Below are 11056 nucleotides of genomic sequence, written 5' to 3'. Positions count from 1 at the left end.
AGTGGTTAGTAAATTATAAGAGATAGAAAATAAAATGACAAGATATTAGAGGACCGGAGCCAGAGAATAAAGAGGAGAGGACATGTCCTCAGTGCATCGTCCCCCTGCAGCCTAGGCCTATAGCAGCATAACTAAGGGATGGTTAAGTACAGCCTTAACTATAAGCTTTGTCAAAAAGGAAAGTCTTAAGCCTGACCTTAAACATAGAGACCGTGTCTGCCTCCCGAACCCAAACTGGGAGCTGGTTCCATAGGAGAGGAGCCTGATACCTGAAGGCTCTACCTCCCATTCTACTTTTAGAAACTCTAGGAACCACAAGTAGACCTGCACTTAGAGATCGTAGTGATCTGTTGGGACAGTATGGTACTATGAGGTCTTTCATATATGATGGAGCTAGGCCTTTCAGGGCCTTGTATGTAAGGAGGAGGATTTTAAATTCAATTCTAGATTTTAAAGGGAGTCAATGAAGAGAAGCGAATAATAGCGAGTAATATGATCTCTCTTGCTAATTCTTGTCAGTGCTCTTGCTTCAGCGTTTTGAATCAATTGGAGGCTTTTTAAAGAGCTACTTGGACAGCCAGACAGTAACGAGTTACAATAATCCAGCCAAGAAGACACAAATGCATGAACTAGTTTTTCCGCATCACTCTGAGAAAGGATGTTCCTAATTTTGATGATGCTACAAAAGTGAAAGAAAGCAGTCCTGGTCACCTGCTTTATGTGAGTATTAAAGGACATATCCTGGTCAAATATAACACCAAGGTTTTTCACAGTAGTACTGGAGGTAATACCATCCAACAAAAGCAGGTGATTATATAATGAATCTCTGACATTTTTAGAGACAAATACAATAACTTCTGTTTTGTCTGAGTTTAAAAGTAGAAAATTACAGGTCATCCAAGCCTTTATGTCTTTCAGGCATGCTTGGAGTTTAACCAGCTGATTAGTTTCATCTGGTTTCATGGATAAATATAGCTGGGTATCATCTGCGTAGCAATGGAAGTTTATGCCGTGCTTTCTAATAATATTGCCTAAGGGAAGCATATATAATGTGAATAATATTGGTCCTAGCACAGAACCCTGAGGAACTCCATAGCTTACTTTGATATATATAGAAGAATTGTTGTTTACATGGACAAACTGGAATCTGTCTGACAGATATGATTAAAACTAGTCTAGTGCAATTCCTGTAATCTTGATCACACTTTCTCTGTAGTAGAATACTGTGATCAATAGTGTCAAATGCAGCACTAAGATCGAGCAGGACAAATATAGAGACAAGTCCATAATCTGAAGCCATGAGAAGATCATTGGTAACTTTAATAAGAGTTGTTTCTGTACTATGATGAGCTCTAAAATCTGACAGAAACTCTTCAAACAAACCATTCCTGTTTAAATGATCAACCAACTGATTGTCTACAACCCTTTCTAAAACTTTAGACATAAAAAGCCTATAGTTGGCTAAAACATCTGGGTCAAGAGTGGGTTTTTTAAGTAATGGTTTAATTACAGCAGTTTTAAAAGACTGGGGCACATATCCTGTTAATAAAGATAAGTTTATCTGATTTAATATGGAGGTATTAATTAATGGAAAAACCTCCTTGAGCAACTTAGTCGGGATGGGGTCTAGAAGACAAGTTGATGGTTTAGATGCTGTAATAACTGAAGTGAGGTCAGGAAGATCAATTAGAGAGAAAGAATCCAAATATTGACTAGGTCCCACAAAGGTTTCTAATGCCACTGTACTTACATCTTTGACAGATGGATTTTATCTCTAATGCCAACAATTTTATCAGTAAAGAAGCTCATGAAATCATTACTGCTGAGGTCTGAAGGAATAGATGGCTCAACAGAGCTGTGACTCTTTGTCAGCCTGGCTACAGTGCTAAAAAGAAATCTGGGGTTGTTCTTGTTTTCTTCTATTAATGAAGAATAATATGCTGTTCTAATCTTAAGAGTTTTTTTTTATAAGTTGTTAAACTATCTTTCCAGGCTATGTGAGCTTCTTCAGAACTAGTGGAATGCCAAATTTTTCCAGCTTTCAAACTGCCTGCTTTGAACTACGCAACTGTGAATTATACCATGGAGCTACCTTCCTTCAATTTACCACCTTCTTTTTCAGAGGAGCAACTAGATTTAGGGTTGTACTACGCGATGCTGTCGTGCTGTCAACAAAATAATCTATTTGTGATTGTGTGAGTTAGATTGTGGTTGCTGACATTCACATCACTAACATAAGGCACTGAGGTAAATACTGAAGGTATTAATTCCTTATCTAGTTATAGCATCATCGGATAAGTGTCTACCATAACGAAATATCTTCTTTCTATCTAATTTCTGTGTAATTACTTACAGTAAATTCAAATGTTACAAGAGAATGATCGGACAATAGAGGGTTGTGAGAATATACGGTTAGACCTTCAGTTTCTATGCCATAAATTAGTACAAGATCTAAGGTGTGATTGAAACAGTGAATTGAACCATTTACATTCAGAGAAAAGCCAATTGAGTCTAGTAATGACATAAATGAAGAGACTGAAAAGACTGTCACTGCTAACATCAACATGGATGTTAAAGTCACCTATTATAATGACTTATTATAATGACACTAAATCACATAGAAACTCTGAGAATTCAGCTAAAATTTCTGAGTAAAGAGCAGGTGGGTGATACACCACAACAAAGAGAATTGTTTTTTGTGTTTTCCAGTCTGAATGAGCAAGACTAAGAGTAAGGCTTTCAAACGAATTAAAGTAGTGCCCTTTAAATCCTTTTCACAGCCATAGACAGTCCCTGGGTATAGGAGTGTCCTCATATGTTCTTAGGGCTATCTTTTTGTCTCTCACCTTGGATTTGTTTTTCAGTCTTTTAAAGTCTAGGTGAGGTATCCACTCACCCTTTGAAATCGTCTGTGCCTCCTCGACCGCACCCGTGAAGAACGCCTTCTCCTCGTCGTCCTCTGTGTCGCTCTGCCTTTCCACAAGCTGCACTTTCTTCTTGGAGAAACAGCATTTGGCGAAATGATTCTTTCTGACACATTTCCTGCAGTCTTTCCCGAAAGCTGGACACTGCCTCAGTGCGTGTCTCTGCCCATACCTCTCGCAGCTCCCCCTCTCTGGCTGAGGCTTTGACTTCGGGTCTGTTTTCTTTGCGGACATCCTCGCACCACGTTCACTTCCACAGTGTCACCCGCGCTGCTGAATGTTTCTATCTGCGCCTTCGCACTCTCTGAAGCTTAGCAGATTTTCATAGCTTTTTCAAGCATAAGATCAGTCTCTTTCAATAAATGTATTCTCACTCTATTGTCCAGTACACCAATCACGATCTGGTCACGTATCATTGAATCACATAACGTGCCAAAGTTGCATGACTGACTTTTCAGCCTGAGGTCTGTAACATACTGTTCAATCGGCTCAGAGTCGCACCGTTGCTGAAAGCATATCGCTCATATGTCTCATTATTTCTTAGCGTGCAGTACTCCTCGAATTTTGCCATGACCACATTGAACTTATTTTTTTGGTCGTCTGTGAAGACAAACGTGTTGTACACGTCCAGTGTGCTGCGGCCTGCCACTATTAGCAACAGTGCTATCTTCCGCTTGTCGTTGCCGTCCAGTCCGATGGCCAGTACATACAGTTCAAAACTTTGTTTGAATACTTTCCAATTTTTGTCGACGTTTTCAGTCAACTTCACCTCCTCTTGTTGTAGTACAAAGTTCATTTTTGGTCGGGGTATTTATTTTCTCCTGGTACCATGTATTGATGGGACGTACTCACGTGTATTTCAATCATCATCAATGTTCGGCAACGTCATTATGTGTCTGCCCGCCTGACTTGCAGTAGTCATTTCACCCGTTTTCCATCTAATTAATGCTTTCAACATAAAATAAACTCTGATGGGGGTGGGGGGGGGGGTGTATTTACCGCTGGTGGTTTGGGGGCATGGCCTATTTGTTACTCTCTTCCATCTTCCCACCCAGGACTAACACTGCCCCCTACTGGTGAGGAGGGCAGGCCATTTCAATCACAAGCTATTTGTCTGTGGATCTGTGTGGATCTTCGACAAGAACGTCTCAAAAATGCGTAAATGAGGAAAGAGATGTGTGTGTGTGTGTGTGTGTGTGTGTGTGTGTGTGATTGATGATCCACAAACGCTAAGTAATACTTCACTAACAGAATTTTTAGTTTTACAAATGGCTTTTTTGTTTTTACAAATGGAAAATTGTGAATTTACAAAAACACTGTACTGTCAGCAGACAGCTTGGTTGGCGTCATGGACATCAAACAGTTCTTTAAAAACAGAGGGGGGTTAAGACAAAGAAGCAGGGAGAAGGAGAAATGTGAATGAGAGGGAGGGAGGTATATGGGGGGCCATCGGGGACATTATTCATAATTACCGTTCACACACACTACTGAAATGATCTCACACACACAACTGAAATGTTTTGCTCTCTGACACACTAGTGAAATGCTCTCATACACATATGAAATGCTCTCAAACACACAAGTGAAATGCTCTCATACACACAGCTCTACCTAATTTAGTGCCCTAGGCGAGATTACTCTCCGGCACCCCCACAAACAATTGGATAAACTTACATGCTTCAGGGAGTGGTGTTTCTGTGGATGTGTGATCAGAAGGCCCCTCTCCAGAAGTTGTTTGAGGTGTCTGTAAACATTTTCTGAGTGCATCTAGACAGAGTAAACATATTACATTACAAACAAATCAAGTAATAAGAAAAAAATAAATAAATAACCTGCTGCAGCTTGCATTTTCATCACTTGGCTACTGAATTTCAGCACAATATCAAACGCGATAAGACAGTAGGAGAGCTAAGCACCAGCAGCAGCAACTGTGTCAGTGGGCACACTGTTGTTAATACTAGTGATGACTGTGGTAAAATTAATTTTCAGCTCGACCAAACATAATGATGACGTGATGAAACTGAAATAAAATACAAAATCAGACTGGACATAAAGGACCAGATGATAACTGTGTAGAAAACTAATGAAAACTCATCACAAACATAAACAGCGCCAATGCAATGTGCATTTCACATTAAACACGGTATAGCCAGCATGCAGAAATATGTGCTAGTGAGCTAGCACAAATAAAGCGTCTTCACACAAAACTCCATAATTTAAAAAAATGGTACAGCCTGATGTTACCTTTATATTGCAACTTTCTCTTCTTCTCTTTCGGTTATATTTATTGTTTTATTTTTTTTTCCCCTCGAGGCCAAGGGTACCTGGCGGCGCCACTCCAGGAGATGGCGCTCTAGGCGACCGCCTATATTGCCTATGCCGAGAGCCGGCCCTGCATACACACATATGAAATGCTCTCACACATACAACTGGAATGTTATGCTCTCATACACACATGTGAAATGCTTCCACACACACACTAGTGTAACACTCTCACACACACTACTGAGATTTTAGTGTAAACGGAAGGCATTTCAGTCAGTGCGTTTACATGCAGAGCTCAATCGAGCTATGCTCAAAATTCGACTTTCTCACTACAGTCCTTGTCCCAGTTTACATGCAGCGCAAGAAAATCGAATAACTGCTTTCCTCTTCCACACTAGGTGGCGATACGTGTCTTTTCAGCGGGATAATACCATGTTAATACGGCCCGATTTCCGGGTGACTTATTACGTGATATAATTAACAAGAGTCGTTCATGCGGCAGACCGGCATTTCAAATAACAACCAGACGGATAATAGTACATTTTTTAATCTTGTACGTAATGTTTGCGCTACTCCTGATGCAGGTACGATGCGCGCTATCCCTCAGACGGCTCCGTTTCTCTACTTCTTCTTCTACGCCCGGCTTTCTTGGACATGTTTGTTCCGGGGTCACACGCCAGCGCAGCGGTGGTGGAGCATGCGCACACGCATTATCCGATGAAAATCTCTGGGTGTCTCAATCGGATAATGAGAACTCTGATTTTAATCGGAGTAACGTGTTACATGCACTTAAGTTCTCCTGTTATTGTCCGATTAATAATTATTTTTTTTTCACGTGCATGTAAACGCACTGAGTGTAACCGGAAGGCATGTCATAAATAAATTTATTATTATAAATGGAAGGCGGCTCTGAAGAGGAAGTGTAGCGTTTTTGGAGCGTACATATCGTGTCGGGAGTTTTCCGGTGGTCTGACAGAAGTTGCCGTTAACTGATAAGATCCAAATGCTGTATTATATGTCTATGGACAGTTTTTTTTCTCTTACTCTTTCTCTTACAGGTAAAGCAAGCATAAATGTCTAGTCAAGATGTATAGGTCTCAGAGAGCAAGAAAATTGTGGTTTTATAGGGGCTTTTTAAAGATCTCTGCAAACATCAGAGGAAATGTATAACATACGGCATAGGGAGGTTAGTTTCCAACTAAAGGAGGGTTGATAAGTGGTGAGGGTAAGCCTTTTGATACTTGCCAAAGTTAAAAAATCTGATGTTTATCCAGTTGTGCATGATGCTCTGCTTCCATGGTCTCTGAATAGTATAAGCTTCATTCACAAAGAAGATGACGACTTCTACACCATTGTTCCCAATGGCCAACACGTGTTAACTGTATCAGGTTGCCACTCCATGTGTCATACCAGCTCTTTAAGGAGAAGTTCGACTTTGCCCTATGAAACACATATGGGTTTGGCAGACCCTGAATACCAGCGTGCTCTTCTTTGCTGTGGTGTGCTGGTGGGGCGGGGCCAAGACTGGTAAGGTCAACAGACTCAATAATTGTGAGGAAAGCCCGCTTGGTGGTGGGATTGAACTTGGACTGCTTAGAAAGAGTGGCCGAGAAGAGGGTGAAGGACAAAATATGTGCAATATTGGACAATCCCTCTCACCCTCTGCACGATGAGCTGTGGCTGATGGGCAGCTCATTCAGTCAGTGGATCATCCCACCCCAGAGCAGAACTGAACGCTTCAGATGCTCCTTTGTGCCCACTGCCATCAGACTGTACAACAGCAGTGTGAACCGCACACAGCTCTGACCTCACTGAGCCCATATGTAGCATACTTACACTGTCACTTTATCCGCAACTGCTGTCACTTTGTGTACTGTACTTTTGTACGGTACTTTTTGTTGCTTGTTGTCTGTTTAATGTTGTTCTATTTAATTTCTGGGCACTGTTGTGCTACTGTAGTGCTGCTGTAACATCTTATCTTATCTTATCGTACTTTTGTACGGTACTTTTTGTTGCTTGTTGTCTGTTTAATGTTGTTCTATTTAATTTCTGGGCACTGTTGTGCTGATGTAGTGCTGCTGTAACATCTTATCTTATCTTATCTTATCTTATCTTATCTTATCTTATCTTATCTTATCTTATCTTATCTTATTTGCATATACATTTGTTTGTGTCTTTTCTGGTTATTTCCATCTCTCATTTACACATTGTTTATTAGTTTAACAAATTGTTAACAAAACAGAAGAAAAAAAAACATTAACATAGCCTCCTTACTGAAACATGTGCAGGAGTGAAGAAAACACATCAATTCTATAGTTCCCATCATTTTCCACTGAATTCACTTGTCGAATCATGTTTATTGTGGTCTCATTGATTGTTATGTTAATGTCTGGAATTGTAACGTTATTATTAGTTTGAAGTCCTGGCAAAGGTTCATATTCACTGATGTCATAGTGGGTATCCATGTGAAGAATGTCATTTATAACTGGTTGAATTCCAATGTTATTCATGACACCTGAATGCCACAACTCAAGAGGTATCTGGCCCTCTTGTGTGGAGAGGCCGTGGTTGTTCCACTGGTTAATAAATTCTGTCACTGCCTGCTGAATTCTGGGCAAATAAACATAATGCAGACAGAAAAGATGTAGTTCATTCAATGAATCAAGAATACCTTGTTCTTCCATAAAGTTAAAGATGTTTATGATGTGTCTACAAACAACTCTATTGAGTTCTGCCTACATTCTTTCAATTTTCTGATTATGGACTGAAACACCTGTAATGACACTGTCCAGTCCCCTCCTTTCCAACATAAAACGTGCAACAAGTATATTTTCCATGCCATGATCGCATCTGACTCTTGCAGGCAAACCAAAGTTCTCAACGCTCCCTCCAAAAGTAATGACAGAACACTTAAGACTCTGTTATTGGACAAGCACCGCAGGTATATAATTGTCGGACTGAAGCCATTAACACAGCCATGCATGACTAGACGCCACCTAACCAGTTTATGGTTTCCATCGAAATGCCTGTTGGGAGACCAGAATCAGTTATTACACTTGTACACTAATAGGATAGACTTAACAGCTTAGAACAAGAATAATCTTAAATATCTACAACAGTAAAATGTAACAACAGAATTATGGAACAAGAAAACTACTACAGTATTAAAACACTGACATGGCGTGTTTTCAAGCACAGTAAATACTTTAAAGTAACTTTTGGTTATGCTGGACTTTATTGTACATTATTTATAATGGTGTGGCATAACACCTTTACTTAAAAAATTGTCACTGTGAGCTTACCGTAATTGGTTGGGGGACTGAACACTGTAGACCCTCCCCCTAATAGCATGACGGCATCTAAATGATCGCCCAATAGGATCCACTCGATACAGGCTGTCTCGGACCCGCCAACGCTGGATCCTTAAGTCACGTGATCTCAGGCTTCCAAGGACATAGCTTTCCCCTGCATTGGGAGTACTCTGTAAATCACAGTCAAAAGGCTATCCAGTTCTTGATTTGACATAACTGCATATCGTAATGGTTCAATTCCCAGTAGTTGTCTGTGTCTGTACAGAGTTCTTCAGCTTATCCCAAAGCAGGGTGCAATTCTCTGCCATGTTATACCAATGGACACAACGTGAGAAATCTGTTCAGTGGTTATGGTGTATCTGGGATGGCCAGTTATACAAGTGAAGGTTGTTGGGGGTAACAAATTTGCATCAGCAGACCTCTGTCTGGCCTCGTGTTCATGAAGCAAATTGCGAAAAACACCTGTGCAGTGATCCCAGTAGGTGACTCATATCCCTATTCCAAGGATCATATTTGGACATGATAAATATATCATATCCCCATGAAGAGCGGATATAGTTTTTGTATGGTCATCAAGTACTCTATAAAGCCTTTCCTGGTCAAAATTATTGGGCTAATTTCTCTGAAATGATTCAATTCACTGCAAAGTGCTTGTAAAAAAAAAATTATTACATCCTCTTCATTCCCTTTCATGTCATAAAATAAAGTTTGCACTAATAAACAAAAAAATAAAGAGGAACAGATTAAGATTTTAAGCACTGTCACTTCCTCCAGCGATTATCCACCATGTAGACAGCATGTGTGTCCTCAGAATGCTCCAAAGAAGAAAATAGCCTACATTTTCTCTTTCAAGCCTTCTTCCTGTTACACTGAAACGCCTTCCTGTTACATTGAAATGATGTCCTGTTACACTGAAATTTCACTGAGCTTTCACACTAATTGTAATTAGTGTAATTACTGTAATTTAACATAATTTTACTGTATATTTTACAGATTCTTTCTATGTTTTTAAAATACAATTAATCTACAAAAAGAGACTGTGATTTTACATGTACATGTCACTGTAATTGTGAAAATACGTATGAAAACATGATATTTCTGATCTTTTACAAAAAACAACATTAGAAATACAGACATTTATTGTTAAAATGTGTTCACAAATGTATTGTAATTTTACAAACATTTGTCTGTTATTTCATGGAATAAACTGTAAAATTCAACTTTAAAACTTAAAACTTAAAAAAATCTGGTAACACTTTCTATGAAGGTTGTATTTATAATGCCCTATGAATGCACTCATAATGTTTTATAAGGTGTCTATAAAGCATTATAATGGTCATTATTACCATCTATACATATTCACAAGTCGTCATAACCAACTTCATGATGCATTATGACAACTGGTTATGAATGATTATAATTTTAATCTGAATAGTGCATTATAAATATGTTAATATCTGCCTAGTCACTTGTTAATGTTATGATGCATCATAACTACTTTGCTTTGCTAAATGTGCATAGTGATGCATAATGAGTTTTGACTTCGCCTATAGTGCTTTATATCTGTAGTTATAAGTATATGTAATGAAGTTATAATAATGTATACATCTCCCTACAGCACACAGTCATAAACAGCTATGCAATTTCATAAGTGCCAATTGTCAGCGCTAAGTAAAGTGACAAGAATATGACACTATTATTAACAGATATAAGTTACTATGAGTAATTAAAAGGTGCAATGAACTAAGTCCTGAGTCTGGCATCTTTACCCCATATGCACAATGTTAATATCATAGGTGTTATTTGTCAGCTTTAGGTAAATTAGTGCAAATGAGGTGTTGTGGATATAAGACTATTATAAACAAATATGAGGCACAATGAAACAGTAAAGACAAAAGGAATGCATTTAGTTCACTTTATTTTCATTTAAACCAACACACATAATCAGAATGATTATCAATGTTCTAAGCACATTACACAAACACATGAAACAGGCCACAAAAGTGGCACAGCGTGGTCCTAGAGATGTGTCTCTTAAAAGTGCCTTTGGCTTGGTGAGGTGATTCAGGGTCAGAGGTCAGGAGATGGTTTGACAGCAACTACAAGAAGAACAGAGGCAAATCTTTAGTGCTCTAGCTGGGTTTGCTTTTTTATGCAGAAAGGTTTGATTGAAAACACACAAGCAGATCACGTTTTTTTGTTTAAAGCAGCCTAATGAGACAATATGTTACTGCATATCGTGCAGGCACCGCAGATTACCCACAGGTGGCTTAAGCTAGCTAGACGAAAGTTACTGGACACGGCTATTTTTAACTCACAAATGAGATCGTTTTCATTATCTTGCGTTTAATGATTGAAACCATTCAAAACCATTGCATTAATATATAAACGATGTGCTACATGTAAGCAAAGTAAGACATTAGCTCACAAAACATTAGCAGGACAGAGAGACGACCTACCTGTCCTGGAGAGGACTCAGCGGAGAAAGGAAAGAAAAGCCGCTTTACGATTAGTACATACAGTCAATGCTTTACGACAGTGGGAGGAGCTGGGGAC

This window comes from Mugil cephalus, chromosome 1 (assembly GCF_022458985.1).
Source record: "Mugil cephalus isolate CIBA_MC_2020 chromosome 1, CIBA_Mcephalus_1.1, whole genome shotgun sequence".
Taxonomy (NCBI): Eukaryota; Metazoa; Chordata; class Actinopteri; order Mugiliformes; family Mugilidae; genus Mugil; species Mugil cephalus.
The sequence above is the reverse complement of the archived record's forward strand: the minus strand, read 5'-3'. Positions refer to the sequence as shown.